This window comes from Petromyzon marinus, chromosome 46 (assembly GCF_048934315.1).
Source record: "Petromyzon marinus isolate PM22_M1 ecotype Great Lakes invasive population chromosome 46, UKy_Petmar_22M1.pri1.0, whole genome shotgun sequence".
Classification (NCBI taxonomy): domain Eukaryota; kingdom Metazoa; phylum Chordata; class Hyperoartia; order Petromyzontiformes; family Petromyzontidae; genus Petromyzon; species Petromyzon marinus.
In genome coordinates, this window is record NC_133712.1 from 4,911,321 (window position 1) to 4,928,785 (window position 17,465).

The 17,465-nt window shown below is 45.1% G+C and overlaps 1 long non-coding RNA gene across 1 annotated transcript; it reads right to left on the reverse strand.

Annotated features, from left to right (window-relative positions):
• Window positions 1-10,273: 10,273 nt before the first annotated feature.
• On the reverse strand, window positions 10,274-13,189 carry LOC142930958 (uncharacterized). Its single transcript, XR_012946955.1, has 4 exons — window positions 12,746-13,189; window positions 12,088-12,260; window positions 11,330-11,694; window positions 10,274-10,678 (listed from the first exon to the last, which is right to left on the reverse strand). It is a non-coding gene; the product is annotated as an uncharacterized LOC142930958 (long non-coding RNA).
• Between the last annotated feature and the right edge of the window lie 4,276 nt (window positions 13,190-17,465).

The window sequence follows — 17,465 nt, forward strand, 5'->3', positions numbered from 1 at the left end:
TTTTGTTTGTTTTACACCGTTTACCGTCACAGGGCAATGTTAGTTCACAAAACCTTGATTAATACAACAGTGATTCGTTCCTTAATTTAAGCATAACCTGTCTGCGAGAGATCCCGGACGAGACCCCAATTTGTTGTATATGTGGGTGTGTGAAAATTGATGAAAAATAATGAAAATTAAATGAAATTCGAAATTTGCATACTTAATCCAAAATTATGTTAATTCGTGTAATTATGCATGTAACTATGCTAATTAGAGAGGTAATCGTATTAATTATACGAGTGGGTGTGGTTGTGTTAATGATAGCCTTTATGATAATCAGGTCCCGCCTCGTTGACGAGGTGGGGTTATCAATCAGGATAACGCAATCAATCGTGTGCAGTTACGCTAGTGTCAATTCGGCCTCGTTGTCTAACTTCGTATTATTGATCAGCATAATAGAATGATTCTCGCTTTAACACTCCCCGAGTCTTCATATTTTAGGTCCCAAGTTCATATCATTCGCTTTAAAGTTTAATGAGTGTGGATTGGTGTGTTTATAGTTTAGGTTCCCGAGTTCATATCTCATCGCAGGAAACAGATCTTATGCAAAAATTTCAGGAAAGAATCACACGAACACTACTGTATTAATCTATTTATTTTCTAATTAAACCTTAACTATAATATGTATGTGAACTCTCAATCTCAGAACTTCAACACGGTATCCACACGGTATCAAGACAGTATCATCAACGACTGTACGATTTCACTTTGATAACACATGGACCCCGCATAAAGCGATGGTTGTTAGTGAAAGAGAGTTATTAGAACATCCAAATGCTATACTTGAATCGTCCCCGCAGTATCGCACTCGTTATTGATCATAGATCATATGCAACCCTTATCACGTTGTTAGCACACTGGGTCACAGAACAGGTGATTATTCTGTAGAGTACGCGTGTATGTGCGGCGATTACGAACGAAAGGTACTTTAAAGATTATACGGCGGTAAGAAAAACAATTAAAACAGTTATTATTCTTAAAGGCACAAATCTCAACAGATACATCGGCATATTATCTGACTACATAATGGCTTGGAGTAAGGGCATGCGATGGTGTGCTCCTTTCCCCTGAAGATCTTACCTGATACCAAGTTTTAATTGATTGTGGACCAGATCGCCTAATGAGGATCTGGTGGGACACACCCTTCCCCACAAGAGCGTGGCTCTATGGAAGAAGGTGTCAAAAATCAATTCGTATTGATGGATCTGTTGAATATTTATGCGATTGAGAGTACAGCCCACTAAATTGTAAAGAGGACAACTATGGATATACTTATAACGACGGGTGGTTGTCACTCGGTCTCGATGTGACGCCTTCACAGCCACTGATGGCTGATAGACTTGAGTGTTGGCTTCTGGTTAAGGACCCGTGTATGTTTGAGTGACATGAATTGTTTTGAATAGTCAGTGTTCGGAGTCGATCTTTGTGTCAAACAGACGCCTGCTTGTCGTGTGGTGAGGGGGCGGTGCGCGTCAAACGTATAAGTCGATTCGGCGGTCACCGTGTTGAACGGATTCGGATGTCGTCGATAGGCTGCTGCAGTTCAGAACGCGGTCGGTAGATGGCGCCCACAGCTCGCTCGCAGCGTGCACGGTGGTTGAGTGTTGACCCGGGTGCGCACTCGGCTGGCGATGCACGGTGTGCACGCAGCCTCGTCGCCAAACAGCGACCCTCACCACCCCGGCGGCAGCAGAGACCTCCGCGTCGGCAGAGGCTGACCCACGCAGGGCGAGTTGAGCTGTCAAGCGGGTCTTGCCCGCCTGCAGATGAGATGGGGAGCCGCTCCGATGAGTCGAGCCCCCGATGGCCGGCTCCGGGGAGCCGATCGAACTCATCTGAGTTCCGATGAACTGCGGACGAGTCGAGCCGACCCGCTGGTCGCAGCTCGCTCCTGAGTCGACCCCCTGGTCGAACTGAGGTTTCAATGCTCAGGATCCTCTTTTTATGCCCAAAAATCCCTTCACTCGGATCCTGCCCACAAGGCGGGGTTTCTTTCGATTTTTGCTGTGTCAGGATTTGTCCGTATGTATCTGCGTCCGTGTGTGTGTCCGTACGTGTGTCAGTGTGTGTTCTTGTGTGGATCACCCACGGTATATTCCGTTGTCATACTCCTACCATAAAACCCACAAGTAAAACAATCAAATGTTATAAATTGTCTCGAAGGCGCCTCCCTGTCTGGGTGCACAACCTGGAGGGAGGGGCGATATTCCCTCCGACTTTCACCGACGCACAAAGAAATGGTTAAGGTTTGTAAAGTTAACATTTATGCCTCACAGTTTCACAGTTATTCTCTGTATGTAACCCAAGTTCTGGGTTAGCTTCCGTTGTGGTATTGTACTTAATGTCAAGGGAAGGTTTTTTCCCAAGCGTATACCCACTCCTACCCCGTGCTGCGGGGATACAAAGACGGCCGGAATCTCCCTTTCTCTCCAACCTTGGGTAAAACACTGCCCAAGTCATTATGCAGTTTATGTTTTGTATAAGCCTCGGTGAATGGTGCCAACACGAATGTTATGTAGGAAATAATGCACTGTGAATTTTTATTAAGCCTGGTGTTTTCGCTGAAATGCGTTGACACTCTAAGGTCCCGCCCTTATTCTCTCTTCAGTCTCTCTACACTCTTTGGCCCTCACTCTCTCTAGCGCGTGGTGGCCGCTGTTTTCGCTGACGCCGCCAATTCAAGGCCTCATTAATTTCCGTCACTCCGTGTAGGTGAGGGCGGGTTAGCCTTGGAGTCAGTTCTGGTTTTCGTCTGCCTCTCAGCACTTGGTCTGTGACCTCTGACCCCGGGATTTATCTAATTTGATGGCCTGTCTAGCCCCGGTTTGCTGTTGTTAGGTTGGTTGGTTGTTCCTGGCTTTTTGCCTACGTTTGCAGTTTGCTGCGCTTATTTTTCTTTCCTCTCCAACCTTATATCCACTCTGCTCATTATTCGCTCATGTCTGGGTTAGACATTCATGTTGACTTCGGAAAACCTGGTTGTTATAGGCTTTGGGTCAAGTCGTATAGAAATTATTAAAATATGAAAATAGATTTAATATTAAACCAATAGACGGGTGATGGTTACATTGACGTAGCTGGTGGCAGGGTTCAATTGAAGCGGGTGTGAAGATCAATAACTTTAGCCTACCCTGTCGTTAAATTCCGACTTCCAGTTACTTTAATAGTAATGTAGAACCAATCAGCTTTTTGACTGAACTATATCTAGGCTAACGCAAACTCCCAGTGACCCTGGCTTGGTGTTTATGTCAGCCCCTTGCAATCCGCTGTGCTCTGCTCTCTATCTGCTCCCTCTGACCCTGGGAGGGCTCTTAATGTCAAAATCGTGTTAGTGGGTCATGGTAAAGATAACCTCCACATGCCATGCGGAGGCCTGGTTTGGTGTTTTTATTTATTATAAAAAAACAATAGAAACATGTATCTATATGTATCGGAAAATTACCTGTTAACATTAAGATGGAAAAGGGGCCTAGATACAACAATGAGCACTTCCAGAATAGCCATGGTCCCGGACAAAACAGCGTGTGTACGCGATTGGCCAACCCCCGAAAGTTGGTGGGTGAATTGCGCAGTTTTGTCGAGTTTGTGTCCTATTACCGACAGTTCATTCCACAGTTTGTGACAATTGCAAAACCGCTCCGTGCTTTGACCGCTAAGAACCATAAGTTGAGAAGGGGGAGGAGGAAGAAGATGCGTTCGTTGCGCTGCGTGATCTCCTTTCCAATGCGCCTCCCCTTGACTATCCATATTTCTCCCTGCTATTCAAATTGGACACAGATGCTCGTGACACAGGCATAGGGACTGTCCTATCACAGATAAAGAAGAGGGTGGAAAGAGTGGTTGCGTATGGGAGCCACGTCCTGTCCACTGCATAGCAACGATACTGTGTGACCTGAAGGAAACTTTGGCTATGGTGTACTTTATACAGAAATTTAGGCCTTATCTTCATGGCAGGGACTTTGTAGTCCGCACGCACCATGCAGCCCTCCAGTTCTCTTTGAAAATTGACCAGCCTTCCGGCCAGCTTTCACACTGGCTGGAAATACTCCAAGAGTACTCATTCCGGGTAATTTACTGAAAAGGTCTGTGGCACTCTAATGCCGACGCATTGTCCCGCTTGCCGCTGAGTGAACATTGTGCATGTTCATCGGGCACGGGCCGATGTAGACCACCCTTGGCAGTGTCACCAAAGCTCGGGGTGACGTTGAGTGACGCAGAACCGGCCAAGGTGGTCACACCTGGGAACAACACGTTGGGTCTCACGCAGGCCGAGTGGGGACGGCTGCAGGTAGAGGATGTGCCATTGTTGAGCTTGCGGCGCCGCGCTGAGTTGAATCGCAAAGACCCTGCTCATTGGGGACTTCGCAGGTAGTCCCTCAGAAGGACTTTTGATGAGGTGGGACGAGGGGCTGCAGCGTCACGGCATGGTGGTTCCCACTTGCCTGCAGGGTCGGTTGATGCGGGTAGTACACGAAAATAAATTGTTACACCTCAGGGTTCCAAAAACGTTGCTATCTCTGCAGTGAGATTTCTATTGGCCGGGAATATCGAATGATGTATATCATCTGGTAAAGGGCTGCACTGATTGTGCACACCGAAAACCCCCGTTGAGAAAAGCCCAGCACCCGTTGCAGTCCATCACAGTGTTTTAATGAATTGGTTGCGCTTGACATTCTGGGACCTTTTGCAGCTACGATAAAAGGAAATACATGTATCCATTGCTGATGCATTTTTGCACGACTACGTAATGGATAAGGGAGCCCCTGAGCAGCTTCTTACAGACCAGGATCGAAATGTTTCGTCCAAGCTGCTGCGCGACATGTATTGATGCACTCGGCACTACGAAGATTAAAACAACCCCATACCATCCTCAAACAGATGGTATGGTAGAATGCCTCCATAGGACTTTGACATCAATGCTCTGTCAGGTGGTGAATGAGGCACAAACTGATTTGGATTTGCACGTGCCAAGGGTCTTGGCAGCATACAGGATGGCCCCACATGCCTCTATGGGATTTTCCTAATTTTCCTTATGTTCGGGCGGGAAAACGAACCCCCCCCCCATAGACACTCAGCTGGATATGACCTCGGGGAAAAAGGAGGCAGCCATCCCCGCACATCTGCAGGTTACGTTGGGATGCATGTCAGAATCAGCTAAGGAACGCACTGCCAAGGTGCAAGCTGCTTATGAAAAGATCGCGGAGCGGTGTGAGCACGTGCTTCCATGGGAATCGGGGACGGGGCATGGCTACACTCCCCACAAGTACCGCTGTGGACGTCCCCCAAGTTGCATCAGCCATGGCAAGGTCCTGTAGAGGTGGTAAAAATCAAACGGCCACAGTGTGTATGGATACAGGCAGGACGTCGCTGTTGGTTTGTTCACCCCTCGCGCCTGAAGCCATATGTTCATCTCCAGATAGACGACTCATGCCCAAGTCCTGTTCGGCCAGTGTCTGGTGTGTCCGGCGAGCCGAGGCAGTCGGCCACGAAAGTTGTGCCTCAGAGAAAAAGTGTTGTGCCGTCCACTGAAGTCCGGGGAATCAGCAGAATCCGCCATGTGGGAAAGACTGCCGGCTGGAGCCAGGTCAAATTCTTCCAAAGAGTCCAGGGATGAGCCTACCCCTTCTAGGCTTTTGTGCAATGCCCCAATGTCCGAAGAGGTGCAAGATGCCGCCCAAGGCAGTGGACCGGCGTCAAGAACCTGGTCAAAATGTGCAAAATTTTGATATCGGAGATCCCATGTTGTGTAATTAATATCAGAGTCGTGTGTGGGGGAGGTGTGCATCGGGCTATGCCTTCGGCAATGTATTGGTAATTGTCGTTATCCATCGAGTTGGTTCGGACCACCTGCAGTGCGTTGTTGTGCTAACTGCATCGGGATCATGATCGTCGTACGTCGGGTTATTTAAAAAAAATAACTCCTCTCATTGCGGATTGTTGTTCTTCCCGTATCACGTAGTTGATTTTTAAAAAGTATTAGCCGGGACGACTATCTTTTTAATGGGGGGGGGGTGACTTAGAGATAGTGTGCTGACTAGCGACCAGAAGTGGAAATTGCGGGTGTGAGAACAGTATGGGCAGAACGAAAGACAGATACATGGGAGCGACCACAAGGGGGAATATCTGGGCCAAGGGTCAGAGAGGGGATCCATCTGGGAGTTCCCAGAACCAGCTGGAGAGTTTGAGAAAGGGGGCGTGGCCAGGGTTGAGCCACAGCCACGCTGGGAAGATATAAGCGAGCGAGGAACTGGGTTCTGGGCTATCGTGAGGGGTCGGAGTCCTGGTCATTGTCGCTGTCATCTTCGTCGTCGCTGTCATCGCTTCGTCTTCATCGTCGCTAGATAGTCAGCCAGCTCTCTAGTCAAATGGGCGCCATAAAGCTAGACTGTTAGCGTTTTATTCCGTGCTACCGAGTCGTAGTCGTGTGAGTGTGAGGAAATAAAGGAGAAGCCTCTGCAGTTTATGTCTCCAGAGTCGTTCAACTACATACTTAACAATTCTAGATTTGAAGTTTTCGTGACTGCAAGGATCCATACTCTTTGGTTCTTTCGGTAAAGTCACGTAGGTAAAAAATTAATTAAAAATGAAACAAAAAATTAAAACAACTAAATAAACCACAACGTTTCAGAGGCAACACAAGCTTCCGTCATCAGGTGGAACAGCCACAGCAAAATTACTGTGGTGAGTAGAGACAGCTTTTTGTGACAAGAGATTATATAGGGTAAGAAGGGGGGAGGAGCCAGGGAGGATGGATTGGGACCCTGTTGACAACATGACAACAACCTCTGATAATTAATTGTCAACCAAATGTAAAGCTAACTTGATCGTTAAATTCAACCTCCTATCAAAGAAAAAACAGAACCACACATTAAAAAGTTAGATGTCAACAAAATTGTTATCAATCAGAGTAGCATCCCAATTTCTGACAATCTAAAATCGGTACAAGCTAAAGGGCTGAATTTCGCAGTTACCCCTAAACATACTCCAGTGGAGGATATGATCTCCCAGGTCGATGTAGCCCTCAAAGGCTTGGGACACATCCAAACAGATGTTGCTAGAGCTGAGATTGCCACTGTCCTCAAAAATGCTAAGAAACCCATTAGCAACATTAGCAAAAATGAGCGCTCTGAACTCGCAAATTTGAAAAAGAGGGATGACATAGTCATCCTCTCGGCCGACAAGGGAAATGCCACTGTGATCATGGATAAAACCACATACAACAACAAAATCCAGGACCTACTCAATGATAGCAGTTACTCCAAAATCAATAGAGATCCGATTAACAGTCTAACTACTAAAACTAACAAGATCATTACCAGTTCGACTTCCCAAATAAAACCAGTCAAACGGCTCTCCCTAAAACCCTCAGCTCCTAGACCACCCAGATTCTATGGTCTTCACAAGATCCATAAAGAAGGTACCCCACTGCGGCCCATCGTGTCCACGATCAACTCACCTACCTACAAACTAGCCCATTTTCTGTCAGATACTTTGCTTCCCTTTACTGGCAAGACCACTTCAGCAGTTCTTAATTCAACTCACTTGGTCTATCTAATTAAGGACATTTCACTGTCCCCTGATGATGTCCTCGTCAGCTTTGATGTGGTCTCTCTATTCACCAAGGTTCCAGTGCCTGACACCATAACAATAATTTAAGACTTAGTCCAACATGGATTGAACCCTGATATCCCTGCGCTGGTTAGGCATTGCCTCACCAACACGTACTTCACCTGGAATGGTACTTTCTTCAATCAAAATGAGGGTACCCCCATGGGTTACCCCTTGTCACCAGTGATAGCCAATGTTTTCATGGAGAAATTTCAAACAGACGCCATCCAGACATCCACCCTGTGTCCTTCCCTGTGGAAGAGATATGTGGATGACACTTTCGTCATTTGGCCACATGGCCTTCCAGCATTGAACCAATTTCTCGACCACATTAACTCCATACACCTATCCATCAAATTCACCATGGAAGTGGAGAAGGATGGCAAGCTAAAATTATTGGATGTTCTGTTTGAGAGGGAGTCCAATGGCTCTTTGGGACATTCTGTCTACAGGAAGGCCACCCACACAGACTCCTATCTGAAACCTGATTCCCACCACCGTCCGGCACAGAAGAATTCCCTCATCAAAACACTACACCATAGGGCCCACTGCATCTCTGACAAACACCACCTGGCCAATGAATTAGAACATGTACACCTGGCCCTTAAGATGAATGGATATTTGGACCGTACTATCCGCAGAGTTGTTTCTCCTACCATGGAGAAACAACCCCCTGAGATTCCGATCAAAACCATCACGTTACCATACATAGCAGGCGTTACCAAAAAGGTTTCCAAAATTCTAAACAAACACAAGATCCAGGTCCGATTCAGTACAATACACAAAATACGTGATCTAATCCCATCCGTAAAGAATGTCATTCCTGACTTACAGTACCCTGGTGTCTACAAACTGAGTTGCATTTGTGGTGATTGTTATATTGGGGAAACGAAGCAACGTATCTGACCGCATTCACGAGCACAAGTCAGATTTGAAACACGATAGGACAAATTCTTCTGCCGTGGCTGATCATTGCTACCAAAGTACTCTGCAAGCCATCTGGATACCACCAAAGATTTGTCCATGAATCCATCCAGATATACAAACATAGTCGTAACTTCAACCAAGAGGATGGTTTAAAATTGAGCATTCATTGGAAGGATGTTATTAATCAAGTAAAACTTTAGCTGCTTTAGAGTTTATATTCATATCCATATCTCCGGTCTTTTACTCCCAGCCTTACACACTACCATCACTAGGAAATTTGACGTGCAACGTTTCAATCGTGCAAAATTGTCCCCCATCCCACTCTCCCCCGCCCCCCGCCCTAATCCGTTGTACATGAGTACCATGCCCAGGAGCTTCAATAATCTCCGTCCCCCAACACTCACCCCCCTCCCTACCCTGCATCCGTCCTCCCTGGCTCCTCCCCCCTTCTTACCATATATAATCGCTTGTCACAAATAGCTCTCTCTACTCACCACAGTATATTTTACTGTGGCTGTTCATCCTGATGACGGAAGCTTGTGTTGCCTCCGAAACGTCGTGATTTGATTTAGTTGTTTTCATTGTTTTTTTACTTTTTACCAACGTGACTTTATCGAAGGAACCAGAGTATACTTAACAATATTAAAAATTTAATTCCCACTCACAACCAACATCAGTGATGATAATCTGAATATGTCCTGGGCCTCTCCTAGGTCAACTCGGCCTCAAATGAGTACCTGGTGCGGTGTGTGTAAACATCGCTACTGTTGAGTCAAAGGCGACCTTCATAAACGCTGTGAAGGCAGGCTATACAGGGGATCGTTGTCGTGTATGTTTTGTGTGAGTGCGCTTACATGCCCCCTTGTGTGTGAAATTGTTGGGATCCATTATGCGCCTTCCGACAAACAAGCCAGCATCATCGGGAATCAAGGCAAGTGAAGTTAAAACTGATTTTTCTTTCTATTTACCAACATTTATTTGGTATGTTATGTATAATATAGTATTTATTACAGTATAAAATGCAAATGTTCAATATTTTGTATGAGTTTAACAATGTTTCCCTTTTAAAAACGTCTTATAAACCGTTCGACTTATGAACAGGTGATAAGTCGAGGGCTGCCCATATATTTGACAATATTAAAACATTTAATCCCCCTCACCACTTCCCCCACAACAACAGACGAACTTAATAAGAGCGCGTCCGAACCGATGCAATCTCTTGCGGATGGTTGGTGATTGGGATTTGGGGACCTCAATAATTTTTTCTGCACTGTCCATGTCACTCTGTACCATGGCTTTCATTTGTTCAGCATCGTGAGGCTTAGAGTCTGCCTTAACCGTGCTCTCGGACTCCAGGAGAGGGTTAACAGTGTCGTCTGCGTTTATAGGCAGAGACAATATGGAGCCCATGCTCGTCTCGGCTCCATTTTGGGTCGCCTCATCGACTGCCTCAATTGAAATATGAAATTCCTCAATATCCAGAGGCTTGATGTCCGCATCAATTCTGGTCTCCGACTCTGGGAGGGGGTCAGCAATTGATGCTGTCGAAGACACAGCAGTGTTCACATCTTCCACCTGAATGCTGCATTTTGTGGTGGATGTTGAGCTAGTGGCTGTAGGCATCTCCACATCCAAAATGGTTCCGGCGCTTAATGCAACAGAAGCAGAAGCCAGGAAGGCGTCAGTCCTTGGCTCAATTAAGGGGACTGCAACGGCGGCTGGAGATGGAAGGAAAGTGGCAGTGGACACCTTAGTGGCCAAAATGGGAATTGCCACTCCGGAAGAGCTGCAGCAAACTGATTCGACTGGAATTTGGCCAGGAGAAGTAAGTTGTGGAATTGAGGGAAGGTGGCAAGGTGCTGGAGCCGGGATGAAGAAGTTGTTGGGGTCCGAATCCAGCCAGCATAATTGGTAGGGGTCCATTGTCTTGGAAGGGATGTTGTAGGGGTCCAGAATAGGGAAGGTCTTGGTTGCAGGAGCCAGATGGGAGTTGATCTTGCATGCTGGTGCCTGGTGAAGTCCAGGTGGTGGAGCTGGAGCTGCACTCATCCATGGGTGCTTGAGAGCACTTTTCAGAGTTAGACGGTCATTTGGGTTCCAGCTGAAAACAAAGAGACAAGTACCGATGAGAAGATCAGCAAAATATACATACCCAAATGACACATTATAGTGATACAATAAACTTACATCCACTTGATAAAGTATCTAAGGGTTTGCAGGTATGTGAATATAGGTATGGTAAGTCCACGCTCAAAGTGTGCGTACACAACGTGTTATCGCTAAAGTAAAGTTCTTCCATTCGGGAACGGGCTTTCTGAGCGGTTCATGACAAACAACTTTATTCAGCTGCATGGCTGAGCAGTATAGGAATTCTAGGTATATGCGCGGAATAATATAATGATATAGTACGTGGTGGCGTACCCTCATCACAGTTTTTTTTCTCGCCATGGGATGACTGCAAGCTAATTTTATAGTGAAAATGTGCAAATGTGCATGGTTTTTATTTGTTTATCTCTGTAATGTGTAAACGGTAATTCCTCACTAAATGCATTTTTTCTTAATACAGAACATCTACTAGCGCGTTAAATGAGGATACAGTACTGCATTTGCCCTTTCATTCTTTACCTAGTTTCTTCTGCAGAGATATGCAAGATAGCTGTACATTGCAAAGGGGATGCATATTCCCTTGTGATATAGAAATTGACTGGAATTTTGTTACAGTTGAGGGAAACTTAAAGAGTGGGACACTCACCATAGGATGGAGCTGATGAAGTCCAGGAACAATGGGTCTCTCGTTTTCAGAAACTTCTTGAGTCGGCAACACTTAGGGGTCTCCTGCAGACATTCCTTGGTCAGTTGCCCAAAGAAGTCTGCAGTGGGTACAATCGCAAACGATGTCATGCATTAAAATATTATTAATGTGCACAAGGCTGTGATGTACAACGAAGGCTGTGAAGGACGTGGGGAAACAACCCAACTTTCACGTCATTGTGCAGCCAGACGAGTGATGTTATAACACCTAATCGCATATTAAAATTAAAATTTGCAGTACTCACTGAAATACCGAGGACCGTCTGGTGCAGCGTGCAGCATCTCAAAGGGTGGTGTTCCCACAATCTGAAAATAAACGATACATTTGCTCTTATGTCACTGGCGAGTTAAGAGGCGTTTTCTGTACATACTTACATACATGGTGTGTATCCTATTGATTGAATTATTCATTATTGAGTAATCACTTGATTTCACGTAATATGAAGCTGTTTAAAATTGAATTTGTACTCAAAGTCAAATGAGCATTGAGGCAGTGATCATAGCCTGGCTGCAGCCCTGAGTCAGTGGTAAAACTCCATTCATACGTCACAGGTGAATATATCTCTATGACAACCAATGTCGACTTCCCTAAAAAGTAGTACTCATTTTATCAACACTGTAGGGCTGAATAAACCCCAACCAGATTTGAACCCACAATCTTTCGCTAATAAATATACAAAATTATACAATTAATGTTACCTTTGTGAGGCCAGCGATCGCCTGAATCTTGCTGCTTATTGACATCAGTCGTTTGCCGACAGATATCTCAGCTAGTATGCACCCGGCAGCCCACATGTCAATTGATGTTCCAAACGGCTGGCCCAGCAAGACTTCGGGAGCGTTGTATCCGTGCGTCCCAAAGGAATAACCGGCTGGAGAAAAATAAAAAAATACAATATTGCTTAGGTGGCCTGTAGGAGTCATAGTTTCACTAAAAGAATCCCCAATGTGTTCGCACCCTGTCCTGCATGATATGTGATAGTTTTCAAGTTTCAAGTTTTCATTTATTAGGTATAGCCCTGTGAGCCATGCGGCTCTTAAGTCGGGTGCAACCGCAACAAACAAAATATGACAGGACGTGATTTTACACGGAAGTGGACATTCCCAATGCACGGTTGTGAATTGGAGGTTCTAAGGAGTTGTGAGCATTCCCTTAATACCTCGTGTGGAGCTACCATGCACAGGCATCACTGCGTGAGCTCTTGTGATATCTGCTATATTAATTTCACATCAGCATCGTTCACACAATTTGCATGAACGACGATATAAAAAACACAAAATTATTCCAGATAACAGGATCTGTAGGAATATTTAGAAATGCGATGATGTGTATAAATGTATATAAAGTGTAACTTACGAAATTCAGATTCAAAAAAACTTCCTCCGAAGTCGGCCAATCGGATGGCTGCCGTGTGGTGATCTTTCACCAAGATGTTTTCCTGAAAAAATTAAGAAAACGGATGCATTATTTGTATTGTATTTAACCAAATGAGAGTCCATTAAGATGATTCCTGTCTGTATGGAAGAATGGCGTTCATTTTGTGCACTGTACATCTAACGTTATAAGTGTAAATGAATTATTTCTCGAGTCGGAAGCAGGGGGATCAAAAATTATCGTAAAGATGATCCAATACAACATCTTGTACTGAAGTTGGTCATGAAAACAAAACACTTATAATGGGAAGAATTGACATGGCGACTCTTCTCATCGGCGCGAACCGAGTTGTTCCGCAATTCAGGATGGTAAAAAAAGAAAAACCTGAATAATTACGTACAAGAATGAAAATAGGGTCACGGATAATTGGTGTTTCTGTGGACTCTACAGCTGCCATGGATAATGGGAGTCATAGGTAATATGATCACGGATAAGAGCTCTTCTGTATGAGGCAGCTGTGATGGGAATTCAACTGGCCACCACGTGGCAAAGAGCTACAGGTGCATGAGGCGCATACACTGCTCGATATGTTTAAAAGATCACCGTAAAGGTGCAGGCCTGCAATTATTTGCTCACCCCTCTACTTCCAGAAAGGCCTCCATCATTGAGTAGGTCGAGAGAGCTACTTAAATGGTTTTGGGATACTCGTATACACAGCCAAATGTCTCAAAAGTGGTCGGAGTACCCACACTTTACGCCACCACTTGTGACGTTGTGATGAACTGTGTTGTACTTATTTATACTTCTGGGTGTATAGAGGTGGTGGGTGGGTGGGTGGTTGGAGAGTTGGGATTTCAGAACCTGTCCACTGTTGCAATTGCCAAGCCGGGAGATCAAATTGAATTGATTCCCTCTGGGTTTAAAGTCTAGTGTGCTACCCATGACACCATGGCAGCGTCCCTTAGACCTGCTTAATTCCTCTAAAAGAAATGTAATGATAAACCCTTACCAGCTTGAGGTCCCCATGGACTACGCCGTTCTTCTTCAGGAAGGCCAGCACTTCCATCAGGGATCGGGCGTATCTCTTGACGGAGGACAGAGTAAATGCTCCGTTCGATTTCACCACGTCTAAGAGGCTGCCCGCGCTGACAACGGAAAACGCACAACACAGAGTGCAGGATGGTTAATTAAACACAGCATCAAGCACAAAGGCACCAGCACATCCACACATGCACGGCAAGTCCTAGAACACTAAAGGTGAGGTAAGACATTCGAGGTGTAACAATGCATGGAATACGTGCTGACTGCAGATAGTTGTTTTCTTTTTTGCAAACTGGTTACGAAATGGTTAATGCATCTGCTTCTTAACAATGCAGTGTAGCATAGCTAAGGATTGAGCACTGATCGAGATGAAGCAGCTGCCAAGCTTGTAGTTTTACACATCCTGTAAGTGTCACGCTTGTAATGGACTTAGTGTTCTTACTTGATGTAGTCCAACACGAGATAATGGTAATCTCCCACGACGAAGTTTTCCTCAAGCCGGATGATGCTTTCGTGTCTCAACATCTTGAGGAAGCCAGCCTCGTTATATCCTTCCGCGTCCGTGACGCTGCGTGAAGAAATACAAACACTTTTGAGAATGTCGAAAATAGGATCATCATTAAAATAGAATGCTTCATGTCGAGGTAGGCACACGTGAGTTTGTGTTGCAGGAAAACTTTTCAGTGAAGATTGTGATGCACAATCATGACTTGGTCTCTCACCTTAATGTGGAGTCAATCATCTTGAGGGCCATCTCCTTGTGGTTCCTGTGGTCCCAGCATCTGAACACCTGGCCAAATGTTCCTTCACCCAGTTTTTCCAAAACCGCATAGCGATTGTTGAGGAGATTTGTCGCCATCTGGTCAAGAGGGAGTGGTGCAGAAGAGTGCAAGCAATCAGTACAAGTGGCCGTTTTGACAGTAGTTTCCTAACTCCTCATTACTCTTTAAATTGAAATTAGTTTCAATAAAAAAATCCACATGGGGTTAACTCAACCCGGCATGCCCCTTGGGTTCATTAAATAGGTTCGACTTTTTCAGTCGCTCAAACGGTGCTGGACAATTGTTGCACCCAGTCTCTTCAAATGTAAGTAAGTACAGCCCTGCAATTGCTTGCTCATACAGCTTATGGTGAAAGGGCCTCCACGAGAAGGATCTCTATAGAGTAGTCTATCTGCTCTTTCCCCCTAATGAGACGTATTGATAGAGGTGGGAGTCGCCACACTCGACCACATCACACACGACTTGCTGCCAAACTACCACCTGTGGTGTAACATTTTCACTTCTGGGTGAACATTAAATACACCCAAGAGGAGTACATCCGTGGAGATGGAGCAATGAAATCAGCTCGTTTTTAGATACTAGATGGATTGTTGCATCAAAGGACTTGTGGGAGATGGTAAAGGCTTATCAGGCCTTCATCCACCAATGAATTGATCATGTTTGATGATAGCCTTTATTTCCTGCTTGCATACATTCAGCAAGTTCACAACATTTCTCTCCCTTATCTACTCCTCTCATATCGCTAAATAGGTATCTTAAGTTTGGATATTTTGTGAACTCTCTTTTATAGTTATTTCTTGCCTATATATCTCATTCATACTATGTCTCTTGGCTACAACTCCTTACACCTCTAAATCTTATTTGTATCTAGTTTTATCTAATTGTACGACTTAATTTTGTCCGTATCTCATATCATATCCCTACATGTCTTTGTCTTGTTTGTGTCCTAATTTCATCTCTCTGCATCACCTATGTAGGTGTGATACACACGTGATAAAGCTAAATCAAAGGCATAGGTATGCAGTACAGACAGGAAAAAGAGCTTCATAGCTCACCGGATTTCTCCAGCATAAATAAAGATTCTGATATCTTTGATTTGAAGCTTTCGTTACTGCAGGAATCCATACTCTCTGGTTCTTTCGGTAAAAGTCATGTAGATAGTAAAAAAAAATAATGAAAGAAATCACGACGTTTCGGTCGCAACACAAGCGGCCGTCTTCAGGTGAGAAAAATTATCTGCTGTTGTGGTTTTATATAGGCACGGGGAGGAGGAGTTTGGCTGTAGAGAGGGGGAGGGTTTGTGGTGTGCATGGACGTGTAGGGCTGTAGAAATTAGCAAGTAAATTGACTTGTAGTCATCGGACAACAAGACACACGGGTGGGTGAGTGAAAATCAGAGAAGATGGATTCAGATTGAGCAATCATTGGAAGGATGTGATCAACTACGTTATATTTTAACTGCTATGATTTTCACTCACCCACCCGTGTGTCTTGTTGTCCGATTACTGCAAGTCAATTTACTTGCTAATTTCTCCAGCCCCACCCGTCCATGCACACCACAAACCCTCCCCCTCTCCCCTGTGAACCTCTACAGCCAAACTCCTCCTCCCCCCCCCCCCCCCCCGTGCCTAACCCCTACAGCCAAACTCCCCCCCCCCCGTGCCTAACCCCTACAGGCAAACTCCCCCCCCCCCCGTGCCTAACCCCTACAGGCAAACCCCCCCCCCCCCGTGCCTAACCCTACAGGCAAACCCCCCCCCCCGTGCCTAACCCTACAGCCAAACTCCCCCCCCCCCCCCGTGCCTATATAAAAACGCAACAGCAGATAATTATTCTGTATTACACGGACGGACACATGAATCTATTGCAGGCTGGTACACTCAGTTTACAACTTCGTTCCTACCAGTATAAAATAGATTCTTACCTTGCGTTGAGAAAAACAAAAATATCTTGAAGTTTGGAGACGCGATTCTGCTGCTCGCGGCCGTCGTGGGAGCCCAATCGCGTAGAAGTGAAGTCGCCCCGCCCACGTAATGACGCTACGCTGCCCAGCCCCTCCCCCTTCCGGCGTAGCCACGCCCCCTCCAAACTGTGGCCCCGCCCTCCCACGCCACTCTCCCAACACGGCCCCGCCCCTATGTCTCTCCCACTGTCACGGCTTCTGTACATAGACGCCCGCGTTCTGTATAAATATATTTCCCCAACTCTGTACATTTGTAAATATATACACGGAGTGAAACATTTCTGAACATCGATTTTAATGTATTTAATTCAGTGAATGCAGTGTGAACTGAAATATAGCTTTTGTGTTATGGTCGAAACGTGAGAATTTTTATTGTTTTTTTATATATTTTATTATTTTATTGTTTCCCTTCAACGTGACTTTACCGAAAGAGCTAAGATTATGAAATATAGCTATTAATATGTATATCCCTGCTAACAGCGTCAGTTATATTTTAAAAATATGTAATGATAATATAACTTTTTTGCGAATGTTTTTATTATTGTGTTAGAGTTATACCAGCGATAATTGATCGAAATTATATGCGATATGAAGAAGGGCCATTTCGCAGACTATCCGTTTTCCTTTTCAGCGGTGTTAATGGCGAGTGTGTTGAGTTTTGTTTCGTGTTCGTTTTTGTTTGGCTGTTTTTGCTATAATTTCTATTTTCTGCACCGTTGTACATGTACATGTTTTCACTCTATCGCTTTTGTCATGTTGGTGACCCAGGTCTTGCGCTCTTCTCACCTGGTGAGCCTAAACGTCAAACCCAATCAACGAATCGTTCATTCTTTACACATCGATAGACACCCCTGTATCTTGTTCAACTTTTCCATACCTTAATTTTGTAACCTAATTACGATCCAAACTTGATTTG